Raw genomic sequence first — 12697 nt, 5'->3', positions numbered from 1 at the left:
TTTTCAATCACAGAAGGCATTGAATGCGTTTTTTACTCGTAGACCGAGCGCTCGCTAGGATTGCGACATTCGAATTACGCTACGTAATGTGACGTTTCGAGACAGAGACCTTCTCCTAATAAGCGTCCTTCCCCTTATCGTGCTCCAATTGAGCACTGAGCTATGTGGGGCTCTCTGCGTCCCATCCCTGCACACGGTAATGAAGTCATTTGCAACAACGGCTATCCGCCCCGTCCGCTGAGATCTGTCCGTTTATCGATTTCTCCATCGCAATCGTCGCGCCAGCCAGCTACCCACCGCTAGGACCATCGGCAGTCCAGTCCGCAGACTTGATTGATTGATGTTTCATCGATCAGTTTTAGCCGAAGGGTTCGAACCGAAAATAGTAATAGAAGACATCGTGTTAGGCTCGGTGCGGTGTGGCGTGGGCTCTGTACGACATTTCCGCCGGCCATTCTCTGCTGCTGGTTAGGACAGACACCACCACCACCACCACCACCACGGCCCCGACGTCTCGATATGTCGATCAACTTGCAAGCAAGATACATGTCGTCTCCGTCGTCGCCGCTGCTCGGGGAAAAACTTGTCACCAAGGTTTCTGGCAACGGCCAACAGACCATAAAACAATCTGCCGAAGCGAAGATTGCATGAAGCGCAACATAAAAGGGGGTCTCTCGTCTCGTAATGGGGCCCATCTTTGGCAGTAACCTCTTTGCGTCGTCGTCGTCCTGCACATGGCCATGGTGTGTCGCGCGATCACTGGCTAGCGATGTGCTTTGGTGATAAGCAAGTCTGGCCTCTAGAGCTCTGGCTAGCCCGCCGGGACCAGTCAAGACGGGAGGACGTAATCAGCCCCGCAGATCGATTGCTGCACAGTCACTGTACCGTTGGGTGTGCTTATGAAGATGTTGGGCTTTTTTCGAAAGATTGGGCCATTCGTCTACTTTTTGTGTTAATGTTTCGAATTTAATTGCACACTTTGTTGTACGAATTTAGAAATTTCGATAGCTATCTTGTGCACAACGACACATTGCTTGAGTTCACTACATAAACTATCAACATTTAATGCGTTGTGATTAGTGTGATGAAATGCGATGCACGCCAAGCAGTTAACTGTAGCTGCAGAAGCACTTCTATAACACTTCCCTTTCGTTTATCTTGCGATTAAGTAATATTCATTACCTTCTCTTGCATAAGAAAGAACCTTTTTCTAACGTTACTGCCCTTGTGGGTCACGCAACCCATTACGACGTGTGATTGCCGTCTCTTTAAGACCGAAATCCAAACGAAAAAAAAAAGAAGTAAAATAATGGAACACGTTCTCGTCCTTGTTGTCCGGCGAAGGTGACCGTACTGGATGAAACTTTTCTCACTCGGCGACGTGATTTCGCCGCCTGATGATGATGATGATGATGATGATGATTGTGCATTACTTGGCCTCCTCAGACACTCGGGGGTTTCAGGGGTTTATCGTTGGCTTTTGTCAGAAGCAGTGCAATAGTCCCTTCTTGTTATGATTGGCATGGGCTGGCCGCAAAAAGTATGTTATAATCACGGCATAATACTTAATCCAGTGTCGCTCAAACGACGGAAAAGTAGTCCAACGGCATCTCGCCTCTGAAGGCCTCTTGCGTGATAAATCACGAATGTCTCGGTTGTTCCAGTGCCATTGTATGTTACCACTTTATGGTATCGAGTTGGAAATGTTCCTTTTTCGTGACTAAATCTGAATGTGAAACACCGGTTTAAACTCAATCCGTTCGGTGGGTGTTGGTGTGCACGTAGCTGTTTCTCTCGCCATGCGAAACCAAAGGCACGTGACCAGCTAATGCACTTTTGAGTCAAACACTGGTTTATTGCTCAGCTGCTCAGTGGTCTGTTTGTCGGTGGTGCATCCGATGCGAGAAAAAGGGGTAACGCAGCCCGCGATTAGCACCGCGCGCTCGTTCGCCCTTATCAACGGTGCACCAGAGTTCATTGGCTGACTCAAAGTGCAGCTTTCTTGGCCGAGTGGAATGGTCACTGATAAAAGTGCTGGGTGGCATTGGCCATTCCTTCGATCGAGCGAACGGTGTGTTAAAGTTTTCCCCCAAGTAGATTGATCGGTTTGAAATGTAAACTTCTACCACCACCAGGCGGATGTTTTCCATCACACACGAAATTACTTTTTCGGCGGCCCAAAACACCTGGTCCTGGGAGGTTTTTTGGTCTTTATTTGCTTTAAAAATAGTCCAACCGTGGCCGGCCAAGAAGAAGGAAGGAAGAAGAACGGTGTGTTGTGCTCATCGCCGGTGTTTTCGTTTGAGAGCTTCGCAGAAAGCAAGACCACCAAGCGTGACGGTGCGAAACGGCGCACCGTGCTTTGTCCTTTTGGCCCTTGGCGCATTCGGAAAACCCGTGAAAATCAACAAAAGAGTGTTCGCAAATTTCCCTCCCATAGATCAAGTGCAAGATTCTGTAAACAAACACTGACGCTTTGATGAGGACGAGAGTACAGTTTACCTTCAAGATTCGCACAAAAATGCGCCCCCCCCTCCCTCCCCGATTGGTGGTTTTGAGTGGGTGTTAATGAAGAGAGAAAGAGAGAGAGAGAGAGAGAGAGAGAGAGAGAGAGAGAGAGAGCTGAAGTAGGTCATCAGTATACTAACGATCAGTCGCGGTTCGCAAAAAGGTTCTTCCTTTTCCTTTCTCGCGATCCGCGACCTCGCAGCTCACAAAGCGAATGCGTGCAGCAGCAACCGTGATCGGTCTCGTTGCAGACGGATGGGCGAATAAATCGAAATGCACTCCGACTCTCGGTGTGCTGGGTGGCCATCTGTGGAGAGGCGACTCCCCTCAGCTCGACTGTACGTCATATCGGAAGCGTGGGAAGCGGAAATTATGATGATTCAATGCAAACGAAATTAAAGCTGACGCGGCAGCAGTAGCGCGTCAGCGTCTCCGATCGCAAGCCACCAACGAACGCGTATTTATTTGGACTGAACTGTGGGATCCGGCTGCCATTTCTGTCTCGAGCAGAGACCGGACAGAGGAGAGTTGGTGGGGCCGATGAGAGACGGTTGCGAATCGTTGCCGAAAGATGTGCAGCATCTTAAGCTGCGAAAGGAAAACTCCATTCCCATCCAGAACCCATGCCAAGCGTCCTTGAACTGTTTCCCTGGCGAACGGTTCTAGCATCAATCGGGCTCCCAGTCCCCATTCCGTTGCGCTAATCGTGTTGTTTAATGGGAGTAAATTAAATATCGATCAGTCACGGCCGTAGATCTATTTCGGTGTAGTCTGCTTGCTAACCCCATTCTATCTGGGCGGTTTGCGGACCTCGTCTCACTCCGATTCCAATCCGAGTAAATGGATGTGTTTAGTCTGCTCGCGAACATGGCAGCATTTTTTTCCTTTGCAACAAACATTTCGGACAACGAAAACTAGACAGAAAAAGTGGAGTATGTGGAGAGTTAGAGGGGCTGGAAAAACGATGGAAAATGGTGGAATCAGGGGCTGGTGGATTGGTCGAATTGGAGCACATTTGGTTGTGCAGGTGTTGTGTGCGGTGGCCGGCCGGCCGGGACAACGATTGGGATCGCACCCTCCAGCTATCGACGACTGCCACACGCTGGTGGTGACTGTAATGCTATGCATCAACCGGGTGGGTTCAGTGGGGAAGGGCACGGCTCATTAGACATTCAAAACCATTTCGTGCCATCGCGCAAAGGCGCATCAATCGCGCGGCGTATGTCACTCAAGCGTCTCTTGCCCTCGGCGTAGTCTTCCCGGCCATATAGCGTTGTTGTTGTTGTTGCTACAGAAACATTTGTGCGCTGAGTTGGTCGCAGTGAGGCTTAGTCCCGAATGGAGAGCATGTTGTGAAGGAAACAGATAAGCATAACCACAGAGAGTGATCTGGAATGGGGATGGCTTAAGCATAACAAGTTTGTGTTTTGAAGTAGAATAAATTCGGGGCCTTAAAAGGGGGCCTCATTGTTAAAGATGAATAATCCTTTCGAGTTTTCCATCAGCATTGAGAGTTTTATGTTGATTCGTTGCTCCAGAAAACAATTAGAGCATTTTCAAATGTTTCAATAACTGATTTTAGGAGGGGCTTTTCGTTGATCAATTCTCAAATCGTCCCTACATCGTGCGTAATCGGTTGTTTCGGAATCATGCGGATAACAAAAAGCATCATATACAATAGGCAACCAAGATTAGTTCCATTTTATTACATTTCGAACCACAGTAATTGTTTAATGTTTCAATCATTTAACTCTCCTTTTTTATTACTACACTACGAAGAGATACATTAAAGGAATTCCGGAAAACAGGCAAACATTGGGCAAACAAAACTAATCTCATCTAGTTTTGTTTGGCCAATCTTTGCCTGTTTTTTCCAGACCCTTTGGTTTTTGGTTGGATTATATCTTTGTTGAGAAGTCTGTGCACTTTCAGCAGTAGTCTAAATCTGTCAGTAATGTTGGCCAATATTTTTACCAGGTAATATGTTTCTCGCATAGGAAGCAAAAGACAAATATTGCCATTTCAAACTGTGATTTTGTTGTCAGACAAATAATCAGACAAACACAGACAGGCATTTCACTCACAAACCTCGTACCACAACAATGTAGCGTAAACCATAAAATTACAATCTAAACTGATAAATCACTGGCACCGAGGGTCTACTTTGACACCGCAGCTTAGTGCACTGCATGATAAGAATCCGAGCTGCACAGATGTTGTTGCACGCATGTTGCCGTCGTCTCCGTGTGCGTCACGGTTCCGGTTATGTCTAGTATTTTATGCCGGCCCTAATCAATCCGCGAGCCCCGTCTAATCGCATTTTAGAGTGGAAATGTTGTAGCACATTGGAGTTAGAATGATTTTGCCACGTGATGAGTGAAGGATTAGCCTGTTGTGCAATAGTTTCCGTTCGATGAAAAATGCAACATTTCCACGAAAGCTGCGACCTTGGAACAATGCAGACAGACAACGGTTTTGCTCCAACTTGCTCGTAAATTTCTCGCTCTCTCGTGCCCCGTTCATTGGTCGTCTGCCAGGGTTCCTTTCACCGGAACCACAACCGAGTTTCACGAGTTTCATGAATGAAACGACGATACAGCCAACCGCAAAACTGTCTGCGGTCCCAGTTGGTGTTTTTTTTTCCACCTTTTTACTCGGCGTCTATCCAAACTGTACCTTAGGCTCAACTCCAGCAGCAGCCAGTAGTGGCCGCAACCGGCGCGCAATTCCCTTTTCGTCGCTGAAGGCCACCGCATTAATTGCCTTCAGCGGCATTCTTCTCACTTTCTCTCGCCGTGGCGTGGTGTCTTGGTCGCTTGGCTGGCGGTCGTTGGGCGAGAAAGTACCACCACGGTTCCACGGTTCACTGACACACCACGAGTCGCGCCGCGGTTTATGCACGCAGCATGCATTCCACATTCCTTGCGCGGTATGCTACAAGCGAGCTGGCTGCGAGTGCAGCCTCGGTCCGGTTGGTGGTTGTGGTTCCGGTGGCCTGTCGGCTGCGTGTGGTGAATGATAAGCAAACCCGGACGCAACCCGGAAAATCCCAAACGCACTCGCATTCGGTGGCGTCCCAAAAGCACTTCTTATCCATTCGGGCATTAAGCGTTCTCCCCTTCTCACGACAATTCATTGCACCTCCTGTATCTCCTATTGCATCCAAATTGCTTGAAGATTCAGCACCAAGCACCCCACATTCCACAGTGGCTGGCGAGGAGGGCCAGGAATGCCCTTTCTCCTCCAAAGTCTCAAGCTCTCCATCATCATCACGAAATGATTAATTGGCTGCCGAATGGGAGGAGAAATGGTATTTCCCTGTGCACCACAAACGATCGGTGATCCGAGGAATATGATCATCGCGGCCATGGTTGGTGGTCTCGTTGACGTTCGGTTTCACTTTGAATTCAAACACTGCGAAACTGAACCGAATTCCCAGCTCTTCACACAGAGAGAGAGGAAAAGAGAGTGCAATTCACTTACTAGAGTCGATGGGAGGCTTCAGATTGAAGAACCAGAAACACCAGACGCCCGCCGAAAACTTCATCCGATCAATGACCTCACGATGGTATGTGCAGCATAAGTTGGGTACCGTGGCCTGGCGTTGAGCATTGCGTTCCATTTCCATCCATCGATCTTCATTGGTCGGAGTGAAAGGAGGGGGAGCCAAAACATGGCGCTAAAGTCTTTGATATTGTTGCACTGGGAAGTATGTGAAAGTGCATGGAAAAAAGTGAACATTTGCGTGTTATCGTCCAACTCTTTATGTTTCTTGTTGTTTGTGAATCTAAACAGAAATATCGTCTGAAGTTTGAAATCTTTTAACATTTCTAAAGCACGAAACGAAACAAATAGCTGTTCTTATTCACAGATTTGAATATAGAATCAGTTTCCTTGTTTTAGATTCATTTAAATGCATCATTTTGATCATATTCTATAGCAGTGATGGTCAGGTTTAGGTTTGTTGCGGCGCAAATTAATTCTATTTATCAATACCGAGGTATTACTTTTAGTTGTCATAGCGATTATAAACATTATAAACATTATCCTGTATGTTTCTTAATAGTTTATGTTAACATACTGACGCTCTTTAGCATGAAATTTTATTTATTCGAAGAACCAACTAAAAGGGTGTGTACTTTTCATGTGTTCACGGTTGTTAGCTTAAGGGGCGACTTCGGTATTTTCAGGCCAAAAAAGGCCCTTTTTTGATGATGTTTTGTGACGTAACCATTCAACTTTATTTATGCAAATAAATGGCATATTAATCTACAACTTTTGAAGTATATTTGGTATTGTTTTGAGCAACATTCATGTACAAACTATTCCATGGCATCAAATTTTGGTAGGCGTATCGACGAAAAGTTACTTTTTACGGTGTCCATCGTAGCGACATGACGTATCATCTGAAACATACAAATCGATATTCGTTAGAAAGGTTATAAGTTTATCTAGGTAACCCCGCAAAGTTTTTGTTGATATTCCAATTTTTCGATTTTTGGCAGATTTTTGAAGTTGAAAAAGTGATGCTTTTTGTGATTCTGCCAAAAAAAACGAACTTTGCAGAATTGTCTAAAAAAAAGTATAAACAATTTTAATGATCTCTCGACGGGGTTACCTGGCAAAAAGTGTGCAGATTATGTGTTAAAAATTCCAAATCGATCGGGTCAGTAGTTTTTACGGTACGACGGACACCGACTTTAAAAACGTTGGTTTAGGGAAACGCTCTTCAAAGTAGCGGGCTGCATGGAACCTTGTATGAAACGGGGATTTTCAAAAATCTGTATCTTTGTCAGTTTTTCCTCGATTGATCCAAAACTTTTACACAATACTCTTGAAAAGATTAGCTTTTAGAGAAAAATGTTAAAAACATGTGTCACAAATAAAAATTTAATACCGAAGTCCCCCCTTAACGCTGCTCAACGATACATTCTGCATTTTTAAGAAATTCCTGCTGTAGTATGCAATGAGCCATGTAGCACACAACATTTGGTGCTTGTGTTGTTGATAATATTCCAGATTTTCTCATTGCAAAGTCATTTAAACGTTTCTATTAACTTTTACTATCAATTCAATTGCTTGACGTAATTTCTAAAAATTGTTCTCGCCTTTCACCAAATATCAATACCGGCTTTCGACATCTTTCCAATAAATCCAAGTGCCGCGGAGTTGGCCAGCACTCTCTTTCAGCGCCCCACCGTGCGCCAAACATCCTGACAAAACTTTCGCCGCCTCACAAGCCGGTTAGACGAAGCCGCCGGGCCGGGCTTTTGCCGGCGAGAGGTGGCGACAGCGGTTGGTGGAGATTTATGCATCGCCAAGCCAACCAACCGACAACTACACACCACTCGAACACTTCTCTTCACTCCATTTTGGAATCCCAAATGCAGACCAACACAAACCAACGAACGAACGAGCCAGCCAGCCAGCCATTCCCAACTCCTACATCGTCTACTAACCATGGCCAGGTCCCGAGACCAGACCAGACTTTTGGCACAGACTCACATGCACACACAGCCATGCACGTTGATCGTGACGTCCACAACCATACATGGCCAGTGCTCGAAGCGCGTTCCGAAACCTTCCGGTCCGGCTGTCTGTTCCCCCCGTTAAGTTCCGGCCCGGAGGCGGGGTGGGGCGGGGACCGGAATGTCTTCTGCTGGTGACCGGTGAGACCGGTCGCAAGGCCGCCGATCTGTCGATCCGTTGCCGACACAGACACATACACAAACACGTATATTGTACCTTGGTTCACCGCGATCGCGAAAGGCGACGTGTGTTCAGTCGCCAAAGTGTAGTTGTTTGGCCTTGGCTGGCCGGTGGGTGACGGTTTCGTTTTCTTCGGGTGCACACGCGTGAAAGTTAGATTCGTGGCCGAGAAAAGTGTTCCCAGAATGATCTCGGGATCATCTTCTTGGATCGGAATCGTGGCCATCGTGGAAGATGAAAGAATCGTGTCCTGCTTCGTACGTACGCTGGCAGACACCACCAGCACCGATAGCGGTGGTCACCATTAGTGAGGAGGAGGTGGAAGGTGGCTGGGATTTGATGCTCCTCCCGCAGCATTCCTCTACCATCGCCGCCACCTGCAGCAAACAGCAGTTCCAGGGTCGTGGCGCACCGATAAGCACCAGACAGGCCCAGCGGAAGGTAAAATGGACGCTCGAATGGTTTCTTATCACTCAAGAGTGCATTTGCGAACCCCAAATGCACGATGTCTGTTATCTCGCACGCGCACTCGATTTTCAATTAATCATTTACTGCCGCAAAAAACGGTGACCCCAAAAATGCATTACGGATGCACTCGATCCATCGCCCTCCGTAAGCAACCAAGCTTTACTCTGCTCTCTCTCTCTGCTGTATCGATAAGCGAAGGCGACGCGCGAAGGTGCTTTGTGATGGACCATGGATGGCGCTCCGTGCCCAAAAAACGTTCCGTTGCATGGTAGCACGACCTTCACGTACCGGCGGATGGTGGTGATGTGTGGACACACGTCTGAAGGAAGGACGCACGATTGCAGGTGCTTGTAGTGATGCCGTCTGCTATCGTTTTTTGATCGGAGTTTGACGCCCGAATTCACAGTCGGAAAGGAATGGTGGAACCGTTTAGACGGCACAGACAAGAGTGTAGGGCAGTTGGTGCGCGGTATGGCATTTTGGGCGTTCAAAAAATGGATGCTTACAATGGTAGGTGGCCCAATCCATCCTCAACCGGTTTCCGTCAATCCACCGGACGGTTCGGTTCTAATCAGTGTGCTCCGGTGGTGACTCCTCTCCAGTGTCGTGCTGTTTTTATTTTGGCGCCGTGTCGTGTGACGTCTGTGATCCTCCACTGGAGGCGAAGTGCATTCCCACTCGCTCCATCGATTGTGATTATCACGCTAAGCAATACGGAGAGGAAACTAATTGCCGAATTGTTCATGGGAAGGAAGATGTGATGTTAAAAAATGGTGGCGAAGAACGTGATGAAGAGATTGCCGCTGAGCAGCAAAGAAACGGGGAGGACGGGGATTTCCTTCGTCCACTAGTGGAATATAAATAGAATCCCAAAACAAAAACACCACGGACCATTATCATCCTCTTTATGGCTTTTTTTTTCGGGGGGAGGTAATAAAGACCCACACGTCCGTGACTGCCGTCGCCAGCTTCAAGCTGATAACGGACATACGTAGGCACATAAACCATACGCGTGAGTTGACAAATTGTACCACAACAAACCAATACCGTTCAGGCACTTCCCTCCCGCGGTGAGATGTCGCTCGATAGTGTCTTCTGGAGCTTCCTAGTAGAAGCATCGGGGGTATGAATTGCGCATTAGATTCGCTGACTTGGGGGGGAAGCAGCAACACCCAGTTCGTACGAGGTCGTCCAGGACACTTGCGGAAGATGCGGTGGTGACACCTATCCTGGCGCCATCGGCAGAATTGCAAACATCCATCATTAGCGCCAAGACGTTGCTAATTGCCCGTTCGCTTGCGATCTGCGCAGTTAGAGAATGGGTTCCTCTGGGAATATGGGACTTGGATTAGTAGCGAAGTAATATTCGTATTCTAGATGTTCTCAACGCTTGTATCTGAAGTACTTTTTGGCTGTAGAAGAGCTGCGGAACTTGATCCATTTGATATTTATCGTAAAATGATATCCAAGAGCAGTCTACGGGTTATGCTTGTATGGAGCATTTCCTGTCTTTCAAAACCCCTTTCCAGGAAATGAACTAATTCGTGGTACTCGCGATACGTGTTAAGGCGCGATCTAGGAAACGTGATCCACAGCACGCACGCGACCCCAAAAACTTTTCGGTGACAACGAGGAGGAAACAGCTGTAGAGGAACTGCGGTCAGAATAGAAAGAATGCGTGTCTGCGTGTGTATGGGTGCTTGTTTTGAGGCAGGGAAAATTCCTAGATCCAACGATGTGCCACCAGTCACGTCATCCGTCGGCCGCCAATTGGATGGAAGCAGCGGACAAAAGGCAAGATCCCAAGACCCGAAGATGCACTCCGGGAGTACGATGTTCCTGTTGCTGTGCGTTCTTATAAAACGAACTTTGGATGCTAACAAACCATCTCACTACTTGCCAAGGTCTCGTGCGTTGATGCTACAATCACCGGAAGCTTAAACTGTTTTGACAGTTCGGACCGACAGAGGCATTCACAGTCAAACAGAGCGTTACTCAGTACTGGCGCTCTGTGTTACGATAAGAAGAAAATGCAGCTGTGCAGCCACGGCTACGGTTGTAATACTCACTATGAAGACTGCATTCACTCTCTCTTCCACCGTACATCTTATCTTGTTGGTGCCTTGTGAAGACCATAAACAGTGTGTGCGAAAAGGTGTGCGCCCACGTTGTGTCTTATCAGCAAAAGTTGTCGTTGTACGTTTTTGCATTCTCAGAGAAGGCGATAGGAGGGAATCCACCGGTGGAACAATTAACAAATGGCGTCGTATCATTTGACGCAGGCTCACCGGTCAGCTAGTGCGCTAGTGGTTCACCGGTTTCAACCGGTCACTAGCCGGGAGTTTGTTTAGAAGTTTATTGAAGCGTACGGCTGCTGTAGTTAGCCGGAACCTGAGCACTGAGCTGGGGCGCGCGCTGTTTGTTGTTGCACGTTGGCCTTTCGCACGTCGCCCTGTTATCAGCGCGGATCTTGTCCACAGCAGCTGCGGAAGATCGGTACGCGAGCGAACATAATAAATCTAGCACGAAAGCCGTGGCAAAACTGATCCATCAGGACATCAGAACATCTGACCTGGAAGGAGCAGCAGCTACAGATGTCTTGTTGAAGTTCAGAATTCGTCCAAATCTTTCTCCCATCGATTGGCGATTGATGCCAATCACGTGTCCGTGGTTTGCTGTACGAAATGCAACCGGACACAATCAAAACACAATCCAATCCGCGAACGCGTGCTTGCCACGGTTGAGTCACTGAAAATGGAGCACTCGCCCAGGGACTAGCAGGTGACTTGAAGGCGGGCGGTAATGTGCTGATTAGCGCCCCAGTGGGCAAAGATGATACACCGTGCACGTGATGTTCAGACATCTGCTCGATCGAGAGATCGCGTCACGTTCCCGGTATTGGCTTTTCGTGAATCTTCTATCTCGCTGTTTAAGTTTGAGATGCATACTGATCTGATTAGAGTGCTGATTTGTTGTTAACAAACGCAGTCATCCGCAGCCTCCGAACGATTGTTGTGAGATTAGAATGTGATCAACGGAATGGATCGCGATCGATGGCGGATATCAAGTTACTTTTATCGTTGATGATATTCATCCAAATTGTCAGTTGTTTTACAGTTTTTTATATACTTAAATTTAATTTTATCGGATACTGTCTAATGTAATGATGTGTTGTACCAATCTGAAGACATACCAGTAAGAATAGTAATGGAAGATTTTTTCCTTCTCCATTGAAAGAACTTTTCCATTGAAAGACTACACATCTGCTCTTATCAACATGAGCAGCATCGTCTTTTGGCCACCCAACCGGACCGAGTGTGTCCAATGCAAACCGCAGAGTGATGCATTTGGGCACTGGGGTGTGTCGACTGATCGTCAGCGCGTGCGTGCGACCGTGCGTTACCGATGATCAGCTGATTGTGTTGACTCTGAAAAGCTAACACACACCCCAACGGTGACGCACTTGACGACAGCTAGAACGCACGCGATCTTAAACACCTCTCCTCACCCTTGAACAACGACGGAGCAAGGCAAAGTGTACCCATCCGAATGGACATGTTATGATCCTTTGCTGATCAAGGATCCTTTGCATTCAAGGAACTACTTGCCACCGGGGGTGGGGATAGGATTTTCCAACGCTTCGATGGCTCAGACCATGGCTTACAGGGTAAATGGTTTTTTTTTATCATGATGTAGACAGTAAGGTAGCATGCAAATTGGAAGTACATAAAATTGTTGCTACCTGTCCACGTCTGGCAGCATGACTGATGATCACTTTTTGGGAGGGGCGGAAGCATGTGTGACGTTCGTCACGTCCACCAACAATTCATGCCTTTGCTTTGCTCCGTTTCTCTTGTTCCTTAAAGTGCTGTAAATGATTGTACGGTGTCTCCGAGCCGAGGAGAGAGAGAGAGAGAGAGGAGAGGTTGTAAAGCTAACAGCATCCTCTAATCATCAACAAATGACCAACATTCGGGCACTCGAGCAACGTTTCGTCCGCAGTGTTGTGTTG

General features: G+C 47.4%; 1 protein-coding gene across 6 annotated transcripts in view; it reads left to right on the top strand.

Annotated features, from left to right (window-relative positions):
- LOC126572416 (myotubularin-related protein 4) overlaps positions 1-12697 on the top strand; it is a 31780-nt gene that overhangs the window by 6401 nt on the left and 12682 nt on the right. The window lies entirely within an intron of this gene.

Source organism: Anopheles aquasalis, chromosome 2, assembly GCF_943734665.1.
Source record: "Anopheles aquasalis chromosome 2, idAnoAquaMG_Q_19, whole genome shotgun sequence".
Classification (NCBI taxonomy): Eukaryota; Metazoa; Arthropoda; class Insecta; order Diptera; family Culicidae; genus Anopheles; species Anopheles aquasalis.
This window is presented reverse-complemented; position numbering and strand designations above follow the sequence as displayed.